The sequence below is a fragment of the Corvus moneduloides genome, chromosome 12 (genome assembly GCF_009650955.1).
Source record: "Corvus moneduloides isolate bCorMon1 chromosome 12, bCorMon1.pri, whole genome shotgun sequence".
NCBI lineage: Eukaryota > Metazoa > Chordata > Aves > Passeriformes > Corvidae > Corvus > Corvus moneduloides.
In genome coordinates this window covers 14,908,623-14,929,186 of record NC_045487.1, presented here as the reverse complement: position 1 = coordinate 14,929,186, position 20,564 = coordinate 14,908,623, and the positions used below count along the sequence as shown (strand labels likewise).

The 20,564-nt window shown below is 42.7% G+C and overlaps 1 protein-coding gene across 10 annotated transcripts in view; it reads right to left on the bottom strand.

Annotated features, from left to right (window-relative positions):
- The window catches only part of ZNF536 (zinc finger protein 536), a 344,840-nt gene extending 333,882 nt beyond the window's left edge, over window positions 1–10,958 (bottom strand). For 6 of the 10 annotated variants that reach the window (XM_032121778.1, XM_032121779.1, XM_032121772.1 and 3 more), the window contains exon 1: window positions 9,992–10,500. The gene's annotated coding sequence lies outside the window, so the exon portion shown is untranslated. Of the gene's footprint in view, window positions 1–7,517; window positions 8,049–9,092; window positions 9,195–9,226; window positions 9,314–9,991; window positions 10,501–10,728 lie in introns of those variants that run through there. The other 4 variants (XM_032121776.1, XM_032121775.1, XM_032121774.1 and 1 more) reach the window with 4 other exon arrangements.
- Between the last annotated feature and the right edge of the window lie 9,606 nt (window positions 10,959–20,564).

Below are 20,564 nucleotides of genomic sequence, written 5' to 3'. Positions count from 1 at the left end.
TACAGCATGGATTCTGCCAGAGTTGTGCTGCCAGAGAAGTTAAGAATGAAAGACAGAGGAAACAGAAGATATCAAAATGATTATTTCTATCTCTAAGAAAAGAAGGATTTCCTCCCTTTGTGGATTCCCCTTCTACAGATTAAAACATTTCTTCTTTGCCTTTTAAGAGATCCTGACAGAGAAACCTGCCAGTTTCATAGATCTTCTGCACCTCGAAGGAGGTTCTTCCTGCGAGAAGGAACACGAACAGTGCAGTATCCCTTGCATCTCTCAGGCATTTGTTGGCATTTACGCAGCATTTCTTTCCTCCTCCCAGTACTCCCAGACAGAGAGCCGTCCACAGCAAGCTCTGTGCTGCACAGGGTCCAAGGCAGTACCAGGAAAAAGGGTTAAAGTTTCACCTATTACACCTCCAACAGCTACTCACTCAATGCTCAGGGGCACGGAAGAATATTATGTTCAAACACATAATCCACTGAATAAAAATAATGGCAATGAAACTCCATTTCAAGATGAAAATTTTTTGGATTATAAAGATGCACACCGTCACCAACTGACTTTTATAATAGCTGAATTGTGAACTACTCAAGAAAGAATTTTTCAGTATCACAAATACTTTGAAGATTTTAGAATTTCCTTTTGTTCTCCTCTGGGACTAACCTGATACCTTTTGCAATTTTTCAAAAGGAAAAGCCAGCAAGACAACAGTAAGAATATGACTACTCTCACCATGTCACACTCAGGAGCGCAGGCTGCGAGACTCTGCAACAGAAACAGTTGGATTCAGTCTCTCACATCACACTGGAGTGCCCAAGCCAAGAGTCGGTTCTCTTCTGACCCACTGAATAATTAAATGATTATTTAAATTGGAATAGCCTGAAGCAGGAACTTAAAAAGAAGAGCCAAAGTGTGTTTTTAAAGCACTCACCTGGGATGTGAGAAACTTGATTTGAAAAGGCTGATTCAAATCAGATAGAGAGGAACGATCTGAATCCAGCTCTCCAGTGACCCAGGTGCATTCCATAATCACCAGTTCATAATGAAGTGCAGAGATGCAACTCTTTTATTTTGAGCAGAAATTCAATTGTGGACCTGAGAAATCCTTCAAAGATGCAGCATGTTGATGCAAACTAATGAACTGGTATTTTTCAACTGCAATAAGAAAATGGCAGCTAGTTCTGGCCAGAAACTATATTCCTATATTTGGAAAGCCCTTAGCATGCCAAAGATACTACCAAACAAACAAAAGACTGAAATTCTAATCCAGAAGTTGTTGTGGGTTTCCTATTGCTCATTTATCTCATAGCATGTCCATTTATCGCAGGCACAGGCATACAGCTTTGTGTGTTAAAGTGAAAAAAAAAGGAAAGATGCTTGAACATTTGATTTTTAAAACAGTAAAGAATATTTCAAAATAGCCGAGCTATTTTAAGAGACATTTTATGGTAAAATCCAAAGGAGGGAGTAGTCAGAGCAGTAGAGGTTTTTTTAGTCTGTATTATGGTACTAATAAAGATACTGGGTTAACTTCTACTAGTTATTTTATTAGCCCTAGGAGGAATTATACTCCTATGGCAAAATCTCAATGAATCAATGAAGAGCAGTTACGTTAAAAAGGTAATAAATAGTCAGTTTATTGCATGATTCAGTTTTGGGTTGCCTATAATCTTTGCATTTTTTTTAACTCAAAAAGTTGGATTCCTTTCTGTACGCGAAATAATGAAATGAGAAAAAGTTTAATCAGGAAACAGTGGAGTTGCACATGTTAGTTACAGTGAAATTAAGAATCGCATGAGATTCACCAGGTAAGGAAGGGAAGTTTATCCACTGACTCAGTCCTACCCAAACTGAAATACAAAAAGCAGAATTGGATCCTAGGAACAACATCAAACTCAAGAAAATTTTTGCTAAATTTTATGCACTTTCCTGTGAGAAGGGAGATTCATCATTATCCTCAAAAATGCAGCATATATTCCAAGAAAATGAAGGTAAAAGTTACTTGAAGCAGCAATTTCAAAACTCATGCTGCTTTCCAGTATCGAGTCAACCCTCAACATTCAATAACCTCCAAAGTCCCGGTAGAGACTGGAATCCATAACAGTGTTCATGCAAACCTTTGAGAAATAAAAGTACAAAGGAAAAAAAAAAGAGAGAGAGCATGTGTATGTGAGTGTTTTTTTCAAAACTGGCATGGTTGAACGAGGGCACACACCTATGGGAAATCCTTGGCCTCTAGAGTAAAAGGCAGTTTCTACTTCTCCTGTCAATTACAAACTAATGCCAGAGAAGAAAAGGTTTCTCCCTAATTCACTCGATCAACACTTCACTGTCATATCGTTCCCTTGAGTAAAACTGTTATCAAAACTAAAATGTTGCACTGTTTTATGATTTCTGTGGACCGCTGAAGAAACAAGATCTAGGGAACAATTGTTAGGAAACACATGAAAATTAAATGTAACTCATCCATACAGAGATATCAAAAAAAATGTTAGGAGAGGAACATCCAGCCCACCATGTTAGCATTTGTTAATAGAAACCTGACTTTACACCTCCTTGCTTTCTTCACCCTAGCTCTCACATGCTCTTTCTCAAACCTAGGCTTTCCTTGAACTCATTTATCCTCTCCTTGCTGATAATTTATTCCATATGTCCTTTGCATGAAGTTATACTGCCTGAATTTCCTATTTACCCATGTTTCTCTAAATTTTAGATTAAAGAGACCTATCTACATCTATCTGTATCTACCATCGGTATTCCAGTGACGAGATTGATGGTAACAATGTCTGCACAATCTATGGACGCCAACTTATGAGAGTGAAATAAAACAGCATTAATACCACATGCTATCATTTAGAAAAATAAATTTAAGGCCAGGCTGGCAACCTAACACAGTGCTACGACATGGGTTACCAGGGCTAATTCCCAGATCAGCAGGGGCCAGGACTACGAAGGAAGCACTACACATAGCCCTGTTGTGACCAAGTAGACTGTGGTACTTGATAGCAACCCCTTTGTAGCATTGATGAGCTCAACAGGGCTCCCATCCTCCTCACAAAGAACCACAGTGACTGTGGCAGAACATCCCAAAGGCATAAAAAAACAGGAGGAAAAGTTTCTAACAGCATTTATTTAAAAAAAAAAAAAGTAACATAAAGAAGCTGTAATGAAATTCACAAAAAGGGTGAAACAAGCTTATCATAACAGGAAGAATCAGGACTGCCATGTACTCCTTTGCACCATGGTACCCTGACCCACCTACGGCTGATGGCAAGGAAGGCTCCCCAGGACATTCCAGGCTGTCCCAAGGCAGAGTAGGGGCCACAGGTGATCCCGTAGTAGTCCCTGCCACCAACCTCCCCTGCAGCCGTCTCGGGAGTGAAAGTCAGCTCATACTCACCTTTTTCTTTCCCTTTCTGGCTTCTCCTGTTCACAAAACTGAGACAGGGCCAAATTTTCCCAAGCAGCCTCTCCCTGCCACTGTGGTACCCTCCTGGGATAACCCCTGCCTAATCTTCACCAGCTTCCACCCTCCTGGCAAGCACTCGCTCCCTCTGGGAGCCCGAGATTCCTACAGCTGGACAGTTCAACACTAATGCATGAAAAACGAGCTGCTGGTTCAAAGAAGCTCTGTTGCTTGCCCCACGCCATGGGAATGAAGCCATCATCATTATTTTCAGGCACTGCTACCTGCAGATCTGTCTGTTAATATCCTACCAGGATCGGCAGCGCTGCTTTTTTCATAACATGGCAAATACTTGTAAGGAATTACCTAATTCTGCTTTTGGTTATGTGAGTCTCAAATACTGCAATGCACAATGGAGGAAAGATCAGATATTGAGGCTCCTGTGGCTATTTTAGTTCTGTTTTCCTCATCTGTGTTTAAAAGACAGTCAGATTATAACAAAATTGTTTGTCTTTAATATAGTTCAATTTGACCCGATGAACCCATCTCTTTAGAAAACAATCTCACATGGAGTACTTAGATTAAGACCTGTAAAAAACAGTGACTTCAAAATACTTTCAAGGACCTGTCTCACAATTTTTAAAAAACACAGACAACTAGGCTAATTATAATTACTCCTCTATAATTCTTTTGCCTTTTTGATGCATCTGGTTATCTAGTAAGATGCACCTGAAAATTAGAGCAAATTTAAATTTAAGGGAAAGGTGCCAAATTCAGAATATGGGGAGAATCCTTCCTCTGGGAGCATATTTAGTGACAGCTTTGGTGCAGTTGGGCAGAGGTAACCCAAATCCTCCCTCGCTACCCTATTCCCCTGCCTGTTTCCTGATCTGGATCTCTGCTGTCCCTGAAAAGATGCTTCAAATCTCTCACTCAGTGCTTGGCTTCATCGCTTAACCTGCCAATGTGAGTGAAAATGTCATAGCAGTTATTGTGATCCACTCAGATTTCGACAGACGCTCCTCGGTTATTTCTCGTTAAACATCCATCAGATCATTACAATTTTCACTTGTTTCTAGCCAAGGGCAGATCCTGCTCAGTCGCTTGGTCCGACAAAGTTCATGTTCCGTATTTGGCCACACAACTGGAAGTTAGAACCACACAGCTGTACAACAACCTTGAGATTAGCCAATTAAGCATCAGAATTATTTTACTTTTACATATTTTCTTTCAGTAGCTCATCCTTTTTTCCTCGTCCACGAGTATCTGTGCCTGGAGTTCCTTCACTAGAGAAATTTGGATTTCCATCTACAGTTGCCAGAAATAAGTTTATTCATGGTTCTATAAAAGAAAGAGTAAGTATTCTATTTTTTCATCTGTGTTGTCTTTCCCTGAATCCAAATTCCTTGCAACTCAGGGAAATGCAAGGTATGAAAGAGAGGACAAAAAAATAGTTTTTCAAGATCATACTGCTTTTAGCATTTTGAAGAGCCGATATACATCTATTCAGGTATCTGAGAGAAAGTCGAAGATTAAAATTTAAATTTGCTTACAATCCTATTAAAGCACACTAAATCAGAAGATTTAAAAAAAAATGTCTTTAATTGTCCACACTCAAACTAGAAAAATAAATCTATTTATGGCTTTAGTTTCCATTTCATAAAGTTCATATAAATCATGCCTTTTTTTTTTTTTTTGTCAAGGCACTCTAAAAACACCTGTGCAATTCAAAGTCAACTTTAAGGAAAAATCAACATTTGGAAAAATTACTTCTTACTGATTTCCCTACACTTGATGAAACTTGTGCTTCCCAGGGAATAAGCAGAGCACATTTTAATGGACTAGTGCATTTTCTACATCTGTTCTAATGCAAATCTCTTTGGTCACCTAAGGCTCCATGGTGGGTAAACAACCTAATGTGTCAGCTTTCGGTACTGAAGACCACAATTTCTGATCTCAGCACTGTCTTCATTGCTGCAAGCAAAACAGTGGTACTGATGTTGCAACTTACGGGCTACTCTCTTCTGATAATGAATGGGTTGGGTTATTGGCCTCTGGCATGGACAAAAATATGACAATCAGCCTCTTCATTATATAAAAGTCTACAGTGAAGACAGTGCCAGACAACTTGCTGAGTATTAGAGCTTAAATATGTTCAGACGTCAAAAAGCCCATAGAACAATTCTTTTTTCTTCTTTTCCATTAATAAAGACATAGTCAATTTATCAAAGGAGTTTTAATACAGTGCTTCCATCACAGAGACTTGTATCTTCAGGAAATCATTTGCAAAACACAGCTTTAGCCTGCAAATACTTCACGTTCATTCCCTGCAAAAGTAACAGAGAGGCTGACCTTTCTTGCATCTGCAGTTGTTAATTGTCATCATCGTAACAGCACATGAAAACAAAGTTTAAGTCACTGGCACTTTAAAAACCTCATCATATTAAATCTCATTTACCTGCAAGGATAGAAATTCAGAGTCACGAGCAAAATCTGAAGACAGAGCAGACATGAGAAAGTGCACCCAGTCGCAGGGTTTAGCAACTGTACCGAGACTCTCTTCTCTAGTGCACGTTCTGAAACAGCAATCGAATCTCTCAGCACCTGGTACCAAACTGGAAACATTTTTCTTCTACAACATTCTGAAAACTTTAAACAACTCATCTATGATTCTTTTCCTACAAAGATTAACAGCACATACACTAGAAGATTAACTGAAAATAATTTTTTTTTAAAAAAAGGATAACAGAAAGGGTGAAACAGACCAGACTAGGACAAACAACTCAAGCTATTTACAAATATTTTTATAATGACTAGAAATCATAGAGCCCTCTTTAACTGTCTAACTTAAAAAGCAGTAACAAAAAAACCAAAAACCAAACAAGCCCAAAAAATGCATCATCTGTTGACTGAACACAGGGCCTGATTTTCAAAGCTGCTGAGCAGCCACAACTCCATCTGAAGTCAGTGGAAGTGATGAATGCTCAGCAACTCTGCAAATCAGGCCCAAACTGTCCAGGGCTCTGCTAGCAGCCTAACAGGAGTGGTGTTTAGAGAAGGGGGTTTGTTGCAGAATTGAGGAGGTTCAAAGTAATCTGTCAAAGAAGTGCTGCTACATCCGTGAGTCGTAAAGCTAGCTGGCTCTCAGCTATGGGAAAAAAGTTAATTCATAGGGCTCATAGGGCTTGCATTTGTCAAGGAGCAGGACGTCAGTGCTATCATTATCAGGCAAATCAGCCAGGCGTTTAATGGTAGAATCAGGAGACATTTGCTCTCCACTATCAGAATGACATCATAACTAAAGCAGCCTTCGGCGAGGGGGGAGAGCCGGGGCAAGGCTTGGGCTGCACGCAGACTTTGCACTTCTGCTCGGCTCGCCCCACTGATGGCTGCTCCCCTTCCCCACGAGGCAACTTCCAGCTTTCAGCTGCCTTCCCTCCACAACTTTCCCTCGCAGCATCCGAAACACCAGCATCTGATTTTACAAAATACTTCTAAACCTGCCCAATCCAAAACTGCAATATTGCAAGCCAGACACTCGGTTAGGAGGGGATGGGGTTTACACAGAAGCTACAAATTCACTCTAAAAATTGCTGGTATTTTTAATTACCTCAGTCATCATCATCCTCCGTCAAATGAGGGGGGTACACACGCATGAAAAAGCTAGTTGCCTCTCTGATTTAAGAAGTAACAGCTTAGTTAACTTAGTCAATTTTTAAGCATACACAACCATACACACAAACAATCTTTGAATATTCCGACATATTTAGTGATGATCTATTCGATGACCAGAAACATAACAGCAATACACATTTCCCTTCCACAGTACCCGTAATTATACAAGTCAAACAGCACGAATTACAAACTGTTAATCAATTTTCTTTAAAAATATCACTACAGGTACACAGGCATGGTACAAAAGCCTCACCTTGTATAACAACTGTGAGGGAAAAAGTTATGAAAGCAGACAGAAAACCTAAAATCCCTGAGGCTACAAAAAAATCCCGCTATTGAGAAATAACCCAAGAGACCACATAGGGAATGTACAGCTTTCAGAAGCACTTCTCATCTTATTTGCACTTAACCTATTGATGTACTTATGCAGGTCACTTACTTTTCGGATATGTTTGAACCCTTTATAATCATGCAGATCGCCGCAGTTTTCACTTGGGCTTTTGTTTTTTTGGTTTTGTTTGGGTTTTTGCAAACAAGTTTCATTTAAAGAAGATCCAATTATGCAAATCTGCTCCCGGATAGGTAGTGAATATTCAATATGATGGTGATACTGTAATAGTTCAATGCAACGCACTGTACTGGACAGATTTATGAGGCAACGTCACTACTACGCTCTGGTCCTCGCTGAAGCATCTTGAAGTTAATTAAAGCTGCAATGTCCACTTTTCCAGCCACCCTCCTCATTCAGGTTTACTATTTCAACATCAAACCACCGAGGGGGCCTCCCCCCCTCTCTCCGTACATTTAAGCAGCCTTCCACCGTCAATGAACAATGAACAAAGATTTGAGCGATAGGGAGGGGGGGGAGAGAGAAAAAAATCTCCACAGGAATAATCAAATCCGGTTTAAACAAGTAAAAATATAGTTTCTAATATTAAACTAGAAAAGAAAACATTCTTCTCCAAGCGAACGTGCAGAGGCGCTTAGCCAACCCCTTCAGAAAGGGTCTAAAAGCAGCCAGTCCTTTTTATTTCGAGCAGTGAATGAGCCCAAACAAGGCTTCTAAACTTAATTATGACACTTAAAATAGTCTTTTTCCACAGAAGCGGGCGGCTCGCCGCCGCTATCTGTATCAGCCGGGCACATCAGCTCAGCAAACACGGCCCCTGTTGGATTTATTTTAAACTGCACGGGGGGGCGGGAGGCGGCGAGGGAATGCACAGCCCCGCAGAGCGCTCCCGCCGCGGGCGGCCGGGCAGCCGCACCCCGCGCCCGCCCCTGCCCCGCGCCCGCGGAGCGCCGCGCCCCGCACCGCGCCCCGCACCGCGCCGCCGCTCCCCGGCCCGGCGGCGGCTCAAGTGCGAACGGAGGGATCTGACAAATCACGTCCCCGCCTCGACACTGTATCAGCCACGGCCACATCCGCCGCACGCACCCCGAAACAATGCCCGCCGCGCAGGCAGGCGGCGGCCGGAGCCCTCCCCGCCGCGCCCGCCCGGGGCGCCGGCACCCGCGGCCGGACCGTGCCCCCGGCCCCGCCGCCGCGCCGGGGCACGCCGGCAACTAACTTTTCGGAGGGAGCCCGAGCGAGCCGCCCCGCGGGAGCCGCGGACCCTCCGATAAACAGCATAAATCTTCGCGACCTTTTATTTTGCGTTGAAGTTCACAGGCGGCAGCGCTCCCCCAGCCCCTCTCTCTCTCACACACACACATACACACATATATATTAATTATTTGCAAAACTGCAACAGATGGGCGCATTAAAATCTGGATTCTTTCCTACACAGCATCAAAGAATCTCTCCTTCCACCCCCCCTCCCGCTAATCCCGCCGCCGGCCCGGTGCCCCCCCGCCTCCCGGCCGCGCAGCCCCGCGCAGCCCCCGCGCCGGAGAGCGAGGCCGCTGCCCCGCGCAGGCAGCGGCGCCCCCGCGGCCCTCCGCGCACGGCGCGCCGCCGGGAAGGTGATGCTCCCCCCTCCCCGCCGGGGATTGCCATTTAAGTTTCCTCCTTAACCTGTTACTTTCTCCGGGCGCTGACAAAAGCCCCGGCGGCGGGCTGGCAGGTGCCTCCCCGCTCCCCGCGGCGCCGCCGGGCGCGCTCCGCTCCCCCCGAAAGGGCTGAGACCTGGCCTGACATTTAGTGCCTACTTGAATGTCACAACGCTCCTCGCAGCATTATGCACGGCTCCTATTCATAAGAGGTCGATTAGAGCACAAAATGGCAGGTCTCTCAGGCACTTGAATCTCACAAGTTTGACACATGGTATGCATCAGCTAACTTTGATTAAAAAAAAAAAAAAAAAAAAAAATGGGGGGGGGGGGAGTTTACAAATTACACCACGATTAGCCGGGATCCTAAAGGGGGAGGGAGGGAGGAAAGGGGGGCCCGCGTTTAAAGTCACTTCAGCAAAGTTTGCTCCGCATCAACCCTTTAAAACAAAAAGTTTCTGGGCAAGTTAAGGGCAGGGTCGGTGCGGGCTGTGGCCGGCGGCGGGCGGCCCCCGGGCAGCGCCGCGGCCGCCGCCGGCACTCGCCTCCCCTCGCCTCCCCTTGCCTCGCCTCGCCCGCCCGCTCCTTTTTTGTAAAGTAACGGTTTTAAAAGAAACGAGAGAGAAAGAGGAAAAACGTAGGGTTTTCTTCAGGCTAAGTTCTATAGCGCCATTCAATGGCTTCTCCGCTCCTTTCATTATTTTCTGCTTTTCCCCTGACAGCCCTGCTTGCAAACGTCACTGCTATGGATATTTAATTATTCTGTATTTTTTTAATCACGGTGGAAAACGCAGGCCCCATTGCGATGATTAAAAAGAAATAAAAAACAAAAACATACTCCGGACTGACTTTGGAGCCTCTTTGATGGCTCACAGGAGCCTCCCGGATCCTCAAAAACCCCCTTTTTACCTTTGTCTTTCTTACCTTAAAATTTAAAGCAAAGCGTAGAAGAAACTCCCGCACGTAAACGGAGCGTTGTAAAAGATTGTGTTCAATGAATAATGAAGCATGTCCACATGATTGACTTGATCATTTTCTTGTGCGGAGGGGGAAAAGTGCGGCGCGGGGCTGCCGCGGCCGCCCGCTCCGGGTAGCCCTCCCAACTGCTTCCAGCACATCCCGAGCAAAGAGCGCTTTATTTTAATCTGTCTCTTTTCAGAATAACCCCCTTCATTGATACTGATCACCCAACATCACAAGACATCCCCATCTCTCAGCGTGGACTCCCCCTATCTGGTAGGTGAAATGCATTGTACCATTAAAAAAGCACTCCATTGTCGTCTTGGCATAATTCACAGCAACTAGATAGGTCTTGCGGCATTTAGCTTTGATGAGCCAAAAGCTGAACCCTTGATATAATAATCTACAAAGAATGGTCTGTGATCGTCCATTTTTTCTCCCTGTCTAGCAACTAAGAAACCATTTAACACGGCGCAGCTTGGTCGTGACCTTGAGCGCGTGTAAACACCCCGAGGAGCCCGCGCCGCTCCGCAGCCCCCCGGCCAGCGCCGCTGCCCGCGCCCCGCGCAGCCCCCGCGCCCCCGCGCCGCCCCCGCGCCCGCGCAGCCCCCGCGCCCGCGCCCCGCCGCCCCTGCCCGCGCCCCGCAAACCCCGCCGAGCCCCCGGGGGCAGCGCCGGGCTCCACAAAGCGCCCTTCTTACCTGCTCCCGAAACTATGCAAAGTCTGTTTCTCCTAAAAAAAAAAAAACTCCCGGGGAAACCTTGGCGGACAGGGGGACCGGAGCATCAGTCACCGCTCCGGCGTTTAAGAGAAGTAATCAGCGATAAAGTGACGTTGATCTGCACTGTAACCTTGTGGCGTATTTAATGTAAATAAGCCAGTTATGTTGCCAATCGCATGCATACAAACACATAAAGGTCCTCAGCGTTGCATTTTGATTCTTTCCATTAGAGCCGACTTTATTTACATACACTATTTAGGGGATCATGATAATTCTAAAACAATACTAGTGCCAAATGATTATGAAAATATGATTTTAATTAATCACGTAGTAGGCAAGGAAATTAGCATACGGTAATTAAACTTAGAGAAAAACGTCATGGAGGTTCTCTGCCTTATGGGTTCGGAATAATCATTAAACGATGGGTTTTCAGGACTTAATTATCAAACAAATAACTTTTTTAAAGCAACTTTACACGGTTTATCCGCAGGGCAACGATTTAGTAAATAATATATAACCAAGCAAACAAGGTGCAAATGTGACTGGTGAAATAGGTTGTGTTTCTACAAAGCAGAATGGGGGGGGGGGGGGGGGGAGAAGCTGAATAATGCAATTATGGATTCTGTGTCCCATAGTTGACAAAAGCATGGTGCCTCAATAGACTCTTTGTTATGGGATTATATAATGATTGTGGTGTAATTATGGGAAAAAAGATTTAGTAATAATAAAAAGTATCAAAATACACCAATGAGCAGCTTGTTTTAAAGAAAAGGCTTGCATGTGACATTAGGGGCATGTTAATAACAAAAAGCCAGGATCCGAAAGGGTTGACAAATAAAAAAGACTGTGATGCGCATGATTAAGAAGCGATGGAGACAGATTGATTATTCAAAATGCCGAGCCACAGGGACACTTAAAACATTGATTCAGGTAAGACTAGTTTCATCTTGACTGAAATGAGTTCCCTGAAGATGACTGGCATACATTTTAAATCAGTTTACTACATAAAAAGCATAACATCACAAGCTGAAACCTTCTAGTTAAAATAGGAGTCCATGAGAAAAAAAAAAAAGTTTATGTTTGTGGCAATTCCCAGAGGGACTATGGAATTGCAGAGGAAGGGGTATAGATTAATTAGCTCTTCCTAAACACTGGACTTAAATGTGCCCATCCTTTATAATCCCTAGCCTCTGTTTCTGGAGTCTGTGGTCCAGTTCCACTTCTGCAGGTTATGGGGGTGATATTAACAACCCTAAAGGTACAATAGGACTTTTTTTTCCCCTAGAACTATATTGAATTAACTTTCTATAATAACTGAAAAAATAGCGACATTTTTCCAATTGATATTTGAAGTGAAGTTTATAAATAGTTGTTCAGAGCTATTCAACATTAAAAAAAAAAAAAAAAAAAGAAAAAGAAAAAAAAAAAAAGAAAGAAAAAAGATTCCCATGCCTATATGAAAAAGTTTAGGAATTCACTCTGCATTTTCCAATTTGATGTGTCTGAAATTCTCTTTGAACAAATTCCAAAATACAAGTTTTTTCTATAGAAATTAGCATAGCAATCACATCAATAATATCACTATCTCTATGGGAATGATAACTGGAGCAGTGGGGGTGTTCTTTATTTCAATTCTTCGTGGATCAACTGATTATATTCTGTCTTCTTTTGAACTTGTTATTGTAAGTCAAGTGATTCTTTATAAGTGACAGCCCTGACAAAGAGACGAGGATGGGAAAGCAGGTCGAAAGGAAGTCGCCATATGGACTTTAAAAAAGGCACTTTTTAAACAAGATAATGGGGAAATGGATGTTGCCTTTTAACCCTGTCAAGGCTGAACATTATTAGCAGTCTCATAAAAGAATGAACTATACCTTTTTAAAAAAATATCAGATTTCACCTTAGGATTTCCGTGACCTAGGGCTACATAATACAAACCATATAGGAGGGGACAGCATTTCAAGAGGCAGGGGCCAAATCAAGCACCTGGAATCAGCCACAGACAGGAGATTTCAGAGCACTGCACAAAGAGTTACAGAAGAATGAGAACTCAGGAAAACCCCATGATTCTTTTTCCTGAGACAAAGATAAGAATATTGACTAGAGATAGGTGAAACAGCAACTGACAGCAAAGGAGCTTTAGACATCTAACTGGGATTTCCTGTTCCTCTGGAGTAAGTGCATGATGCTCATTTAGAAACAACAATTTGAGCGAAAACAAGCATGAACATGAGGGCTTTGACTCTGATCTTTGCAGAAATTCAAATATTTCTCCTCCTCTTTCTGTTCTGGAGGGAAAAGGAATTTCCCTCCAGAAACTTTCAAGTGGACAAAGAATAAGAACCATCTCCAAGGAAGTTGAGATTAAGTACTGAACCCTCACTTAGATGAGGGCAGAGCAGTGGTCCAGCACTGGTCAATCACGAATCAAATTTACTTCTATTTTTTTTTTTTTCTCATAGTCAGTTGGATGGTCCAGATGATCATCCAATTCAACTCTACAGGAAGAAAATGTCAACCAAATTCTTATCAAAATCTGGAAGAGCAGGGCTACTACTTGCAGGCAAGGGTGCTGTCAAGGGAGGATTCTGTTAATGAGACTGATCAAAACTGTCTTACCCAGGGCCTCACAGAGGTGATTATTTGGGCTGGGATGGCCTAAATTTGACCATGAAGAGATAATGTAGATCCATGGGCTCAGTGCATCCCAAAGACAAGAGACCTCCACATTTTGTTGACAGAATGACAGGCTCCAGCACCTAAGCAATGAATACTGGTTAGCTGGGACTCAGAACATCTCAGATTTGAGCTCAGGGAGAGTTTGCTTCAACATTCTCTCAGAATTCATAATATCCTCAGGCACCATCAGCACTTCTGTAGTTCCCTGCAGTACTGCTTCCTATTTTTCCCCATTTTTCAGTGCTGCTCCTTTCTTCTTTTCTTGCATCCAGGGAAAGGTCTTTTCTCTTCAAAGCCTTCGTGCCATCTCAACTGTCCTTAGCTACTTCTTCAACTTCTTTGGTTGGTTTTAATCCTTTCTGTGCCTCCTCCATGAGTAGGAAGGAATACTCTGCCTCTTCAAAACAAGGTAAAAACTCTACAGAGGAGAGAGGGAAAGATCAGAGGAGATGTACATTGTGTGCCTTACTCGGCAAGGCTTTGGCACTGCCTCAGCACATAGTGGGCACCTTCTCAGGGAGGAAAAGCTGTCAGCTACAGACTTGTCAAACTTTAACAAGTAGGAAGAGAGAAATGAAAGCTTAGTTCCTCAGCCAGGCAACATTACCTTTTGCCATGATGTCTACCTTTGTGGAATGACTGCCTTCTGGAAGACCTCATTTCAGACAGATGTAAATAACAGAGAATATCCCAAATCTCCTCAGCTTTGATGAATCCTACAAAAGTCCAGGTTGGAGGAGTATTTTACAAGGCTTTACACAGGAAACTAGCAAAAGACAACTGTTCATACAGTAATTTACACAATGGGTGGGGGAGAAACATTAGCTTTATATATTTAAATATTTATAAGTTGTTTGCTTTGTAAGGAAGGACCACGGAATAATCCTGCCTTTGTTCTTAAAAAGTGTGATCAGCATTTTCTTGCTAAAAAGAGTTGATAAGCAACTGGGCATTCTTTTAACAAAGGCTGAAGAAGCCCATTGAAAGCTTAATGCCTTTAGGAGGGGGTCTCTTCTCCAAGGAAGAGCAGAACATTAGGTCTTTAATATTGATAAGGAAAGGCACATAAAAGAAATCATCTAATAGCAGGGACTTTAAATAAGGGATTTCAGAAAACTTGCAATAAATGTTTCAGCAAACTCTGGAACAGGTGGTGCGATCTACATGGCAGTCTGAGCCAGTGAAAACACAAGTCAGCCAGCAAGAAAGTTGCTGAAGCATGGTTCGAGAAGACATAAATAAAACACTCACAGGAAAAAAAAAGGAAAAGCCTTTCAAAATGCCTGTTACAAACACAGGGGTTTCCTGGGCACAACCCCAGTACACTGACAAGGTGGGTGGAGGTTTTCCCAGTGGCACAGATTCTAAGAAAGCTTCTTGGTAAAGGGACTCTGAGGTCCCAGCTTTCAAAAGAGATTAGAGGCAGAATCCGTTTGAGAACAAGCTATTTCCCAGGGGCCATGACCAAAATAAATATCTCTTTATAGATTTGACCAACCAAGATTGTACTTACCATCATCACAGTGTCAAGATAATCAGAATCTGAAAAAATATAGGGGTTTTTAGGAGATAAATCCACATCCTCAATGTAGTAGTCAACTATCATTGAGCCTCACATCACAGACAACTTGCATGGGTCAGCTAAAAGCAGATACTAAGGTCAGGAGCCTATGTTGGCCATTTTTTGTGATAAAGTCACTGCAAAAATTCATCAAAACACAGCCATCAGGAAAGGATCCAAATGAGAGTACAAAATGGACATCAGGAAGAAATGCAATGGAAGCAGCATCTAAAGCCAGGTCACTGTGGAAGCACATCTCCCTCTCATAGCACTGACTCTTTTCCTTTGCAAAATAAAGGCAAAACTGCAATGAAGAGAAAAAGTCCTTCAAGGTGTTGTGGACTGACAAACTGATACATGGCTTTACAGCTTTCTGCAGACAAAAGTAGTCACCTTCGTGGTTTTTTAGAACATAAGGAGCTTAGTAAAGTGACAATAAAAAAAAAACTATTTTTTTTTTATTCTCTTAAGTGAAAAACACTTTTTACATTAAAGGGTGAGCAATGTTCTCAATAGATCCACCTAGTGGAATCGAGCAAATTCTGCTTCCAGAATAAGGGCACAGCATTTATAAAGCCATGCAGGACATACTTCTGTGCCCATCTTCCATTCAGCACAACAGGGGCTCCAATACTCTCCAAGAGAGCAAGAGTGAAAGCTGCAGTAAGTCTCAGAACAAGCACAATGCAGAAGATCAGGAGACAACTGTTGCTCCAGGATTTAAACTTTAACATTTAAATTTATGTGGAATTGGTATAGCAGGTCTCCTTCTCCAGGTGTAATCACCAGGAATTATGATTGATCAGGAGGAGAAAGTGCTGGGAAAAATATCCGAAAGAATAGCTGAACTTCAACTTTAAAGTGCATTAGCACTGACCTAGCTCTTGTAGCAAATGCACATTGAACCTGTTCGCAGTCTGTCACAGCTCTTCAGGAGCTATTTAAAAGAGACAGTGAGATCTTACCGCTGAGGCAAGCCTCCAGAATAGTTTTTTGGGTAAGCATTTCTTCTTACTCAACTATCCTAACCAATATCCCACTTTTCAACAGTTTCCTTAAACTTTTCCTGTTTCTTTCCACCCTGGTGCCAAAGATCACAGCAGGTATCTGAGGTTGAAGAAAGCCTGGGATATTTTGGGAGGATCTGAAGAGACCCCTGGCAGACCGCAAGTGATTTTGGAGGGTGGTTTCCCACACGATTCAAGTGAAGGCGTTTCACCTCAGGGGTCCAGCGCACAGGCTGTGCTGGGTGAGGTGGACTCAAAGATGGGGCCCCCTCACCCAGCACAGCTTGGCCATGGCACGCCAGCACCAGGGCTGTCCCTGGCAGCAGTGCCCCGTGGTGATGGCAGCCAGAAAACACTGCCAGGGTGGGAGTGGGCTGCGAGCCTGAGGGCAGGGCAGAGCTCACCCACTGCTGGCCTGGGACACAGCACCCTGGTGGCACAGCCAGCGTGGCCCCTGCCTACTGCTCACACCCACCCCAGGGACACCATCCCAGGGGGTTCAGAACAAGCTCTTTTTTAAACTAATAATAATCACAGAGCTCCTAAGAACTGGTGCAGCTGTGGATGTCCGAAGAGATGTGATTTACGCCCAGTGGTTTGTTGTACCCTTACCACAAACACCAGCTATTGAGTACAAGCTGCAGCAGCCCACGGGCTTCCCTCCATCATCTCCAGCACGGCCATGCCCAGAGCAGCCTGGGCACAGGGAGCTGCAGACGGGTCCCACGGAGGGGCAGTAGTGGTGGGTGGGCAGTGGACAGCAGCTGGGGCTGCAGTCAGTGCACGTGAGGGTCTCAGCATGGTCCGGGCAGGCACGGTGTGATACGAACACCCAGAAAAAAGATGGAATGGACGTTTAGTGTTGTTGCTTTGCTTCCAAGAGTTGTTTTAAGCAATTCCAAATAATACTTGTGTCTCCATTTTTTTATTTTCCCCTAAATAGCTTTAATGAAAATCACACCCTCAACCTCTCCCACTGCACCTGCCCCTTGAGAGAGTCACTCTGAGTGTCCAGGTACAGACACAAGACCACAAGTTCTACTAAAACTGATGCCCAAGAACATGAAAAATAATTACCTGGAGGAGAAAATTACATCCCTAGCTTTGTCATTAGGGAGGCTCCACGGTACTGTGCCATAGGTTCTTTTTCAGGGTTGTTTTCTGAGAGTGCTAATAAAACAAAGAGGACTATCTCACATCCTCACAGGAGACTGGACACTTGAAAGTGATTTAGGCAACATCCCTGGAGAGTTGCAGAGGCTCTGGGAATGGGACAAAGGACTGAGCTGGCTATGATATGTATGTGAAGAATATACATCAATACAGAGGGACACCAGTGAAGAGCAGAACATCTGAAAACTGATGAAGTGGAGAGCTCTCTGTGTAATGCAAAGCACCTGAATGATGTGTGTACACACAAAGATTTGTTCAGCTCTGCTCATATCTAGCCCTCTTGGACAGTTGGATTTGATTTGCCATTTTCCTGCCAAAATATTGTTGCTGTACCTCAGCACCTGGCCTTTCTTCAAAGAAATTGCATATGACTCTCCTGTCCTCACCTAAACCAGTCCAGAATATGAGTTCAGGAGAGGTTAGAGGGACCTTCTTTAATAAAAAACGTTTCTAATAATTTAAAGACTCAAAAATAAAGATTTTTTGTATCTTTAAAAAGCTCCTGTTTCCATTATTCTATTCATATATAGCTGCTCACCCACCCTGAAATGAAGACTGCTGTAATCAACCAGCTGGCTTACAATGAGAGGGTCACACAAGAAGCCAACTAACACTGTCTGCACAGCCAGCAGAGGGAGGCAAAGAGTATAATTGGGTTTGATTACATTATTTTAAACAGAATTTAAAGCATTTCTTAACCAGATGGGAAACTGGTTTCCTAAAAAGTAATACCATAAATAGTTAAGATAGACACTTCCACCAAACTTTTACAACAGCAAAAGTGATGTCAAAGAACACCAACACTATGACCTTTATAATTGCCTTTCTGTTAACCTCAAGGGGCTTTAAGGCTTTGGGTTTTTATTTGCAATTTTCTCACTTAACCCAAAAGAGTTTTTTCCAGATGCTATTTAATTTTACATAAGAAACTTGAGTCTTTTTTTGTTTTGTGGAAAGCATCTTTGCATAATTAGAGGCATTTGAAGGGGGAAACCATCTCTGAAACAACTGGGAAGTAACGCCAAAATGTAGGAGTTGTCTGAGATGGTTGAAAACTTACTTTGCCTAAACAGCTGAGAAAGGACATTTCTCTCCAGTGAGTGTTCAGTGCTCCTTCTAACAACATATATTTACCCCACAGAGGAAAAAAAGGGTGAACGGGAAGTTGGAAATTTTAAAGAATGGAATAAAAAGTGGACAATGAAAAGGACAGAAGCAAAGAGACATTCTTATGCCCTGTAAATTTGCAATAACAAACACAAGCAAAACAAGGTTTCAAGTTTTCAAGTTTGTTAGGAATCACATGGAAACCCCAGAGAATTCAAACAACCTACCCATTTTCCAGGAACATTTCAAATTAAGGGCTCTTTTTTCATATCATTCCATTTCATCCTTGCGTTGGATTTAAGTTTCAACTGATGCTGTTGAAGAGCACCATTTTAAGATACAAGTTAGACCCTGGAAGATCCCTGGATCACAAGGCATGAGCATGTATGGCCATGTTATTTTACACCTCTTTGGCCAGGACTTGTCTCTCTGAAGTCCCACAGATGTGCTAAGAGCTGCAGAGGTGGGTGAGGAGCCTGTGCAGCCAAGGGAGCATTGCCTGTGGCACCAACAAGAGAGGGACAGCTGAGAAGGGGTAAATCTCAATTCACAAAGAATGGGAGCCATTGAGAGCCACCCATAGAGGTATTTTGTATGGGGATTCTGAGCCCACACTGCCAAACTGCATTTGTGAAAACTGTGTGGGGTTTTTTTTCTGTTTCCACAGTAATTTAAGCTAGAAGCAAATCCCCAAAAGCAGAATGATACACCAAGCAAAATCAGTGAAGCTCAAAGACTGTGCAAATTGCACAGAGGTGTGAATAGGACTTGTTATGTCTTTTTAGGCATCAAAATATGCCTAACAATGTGTTTCCAACCAAGCTCACAGGAATTTTAAAATGTGCTGCACCCTTTTACCTCCTCTACACCCTGTGCTTGGACTACCCAATATACGAGCAGCAATACAGGTCTGAGGTATTTCTTTGTGCAAACAGGCTTATGTTACCACTGCAGTCAGAGTTTTGCAAGCATTGCACTACTGTAATTAACTTCCAGAATATGGCCCATTGGGCAAAATTCAAGTTACACCAGTGAAAATCTTGAATAAACCCTTGGAAGCTAAAACTAATCACCACTTTAGAAATCCAAAGGTGATGAGCTTATCTGGTTAATAATAAGCTTTTTAAGAAAAAGTTATCAATCTGTATTTAACCAATAGACAGGAACTGGTTCAAAAAGAGTCTTTCCAATCCATCAGGTAATGAATGCCTATTAAAAAACTATAAATAAGCATTCACCCGAGAGCTTGGAATGGCACTTTGAGAGCCTTTCTGGTCACTCAGGTAAATAATGAGTTTTATATAACCTTTCAGCAAAGATTTTTTTGCAAATGAGGAGATGAAATGCAGAGAAGCATCTGATTAATGTTTAAGTTGAGGTACAAACCAAAGCACAACTGGGAATTCAAAGTTAAAGCTGGCGTTGTTGTTCCCTCACACTGTTTCCTCTAAGGGCTCAATGTTAAAGACTCTGTTGTCTTTACTTTGAATTGCTTATGACGGTTTCAGTTTAGGATTTTTTTTTTTTTTTTTTTTAGCATTTATATTGAACAGTATTTTGTGCTTTATCTGTTCACCCAGCAGACACAAAATCCAGTAAGAATTGTAAGGAAGGACAGAATGAAAGCCCCTAACTGACGTGTAGTCACCAGTGAAAATGCCTACAGTGGTGTCTCATCACAGTCCCCCTCAAATCTGCAAGCACTGTGCTAGTTCAAATCTAATGATAAGGGAAAATAAAGTCCAAAACTCTCTGAACTTTCTGGTATCTCCTTCTGTCGATATTTACTAATCTCCAATAAAATCACTCTTATCGAATATTTTGGGCTTTCTTGATGACTAAGAAAAAATATACCCATAAAGAGATCCATTAATTATCTTAAAATCAAATAACCTGGTAACCAGGATATATGACAAAATTAAATGTAAGCCCTTTCCTGGACAGCTTTGCAGTCCTTCCTAAAGGATTGCTCGTCAGCTGTCTGCAACACCTAACACCGTAGGACAAGAAGAGAAAAATGGGTTTCACACCCCGAGGGTTAACAAACTTCATTTATTATATACTCGGAGAATGAAGATTGTACTGCAAGCTCAGGGATGAAAAAGGGAAACTTCTCCCAACTACAGCCATTAGACAGACATTTGAAAAGGCTAAAATGGAAAGCAAGAGGGGGGGAAAAAAGTGTTTGTATTCAATAGAGATCTTTCCTGATCCTTGTGCTTCTGAAGAAACATATCCTTCCAATTGTTCCATTTTGTGTTAAAACATATTTTTTGCATTTATTAATA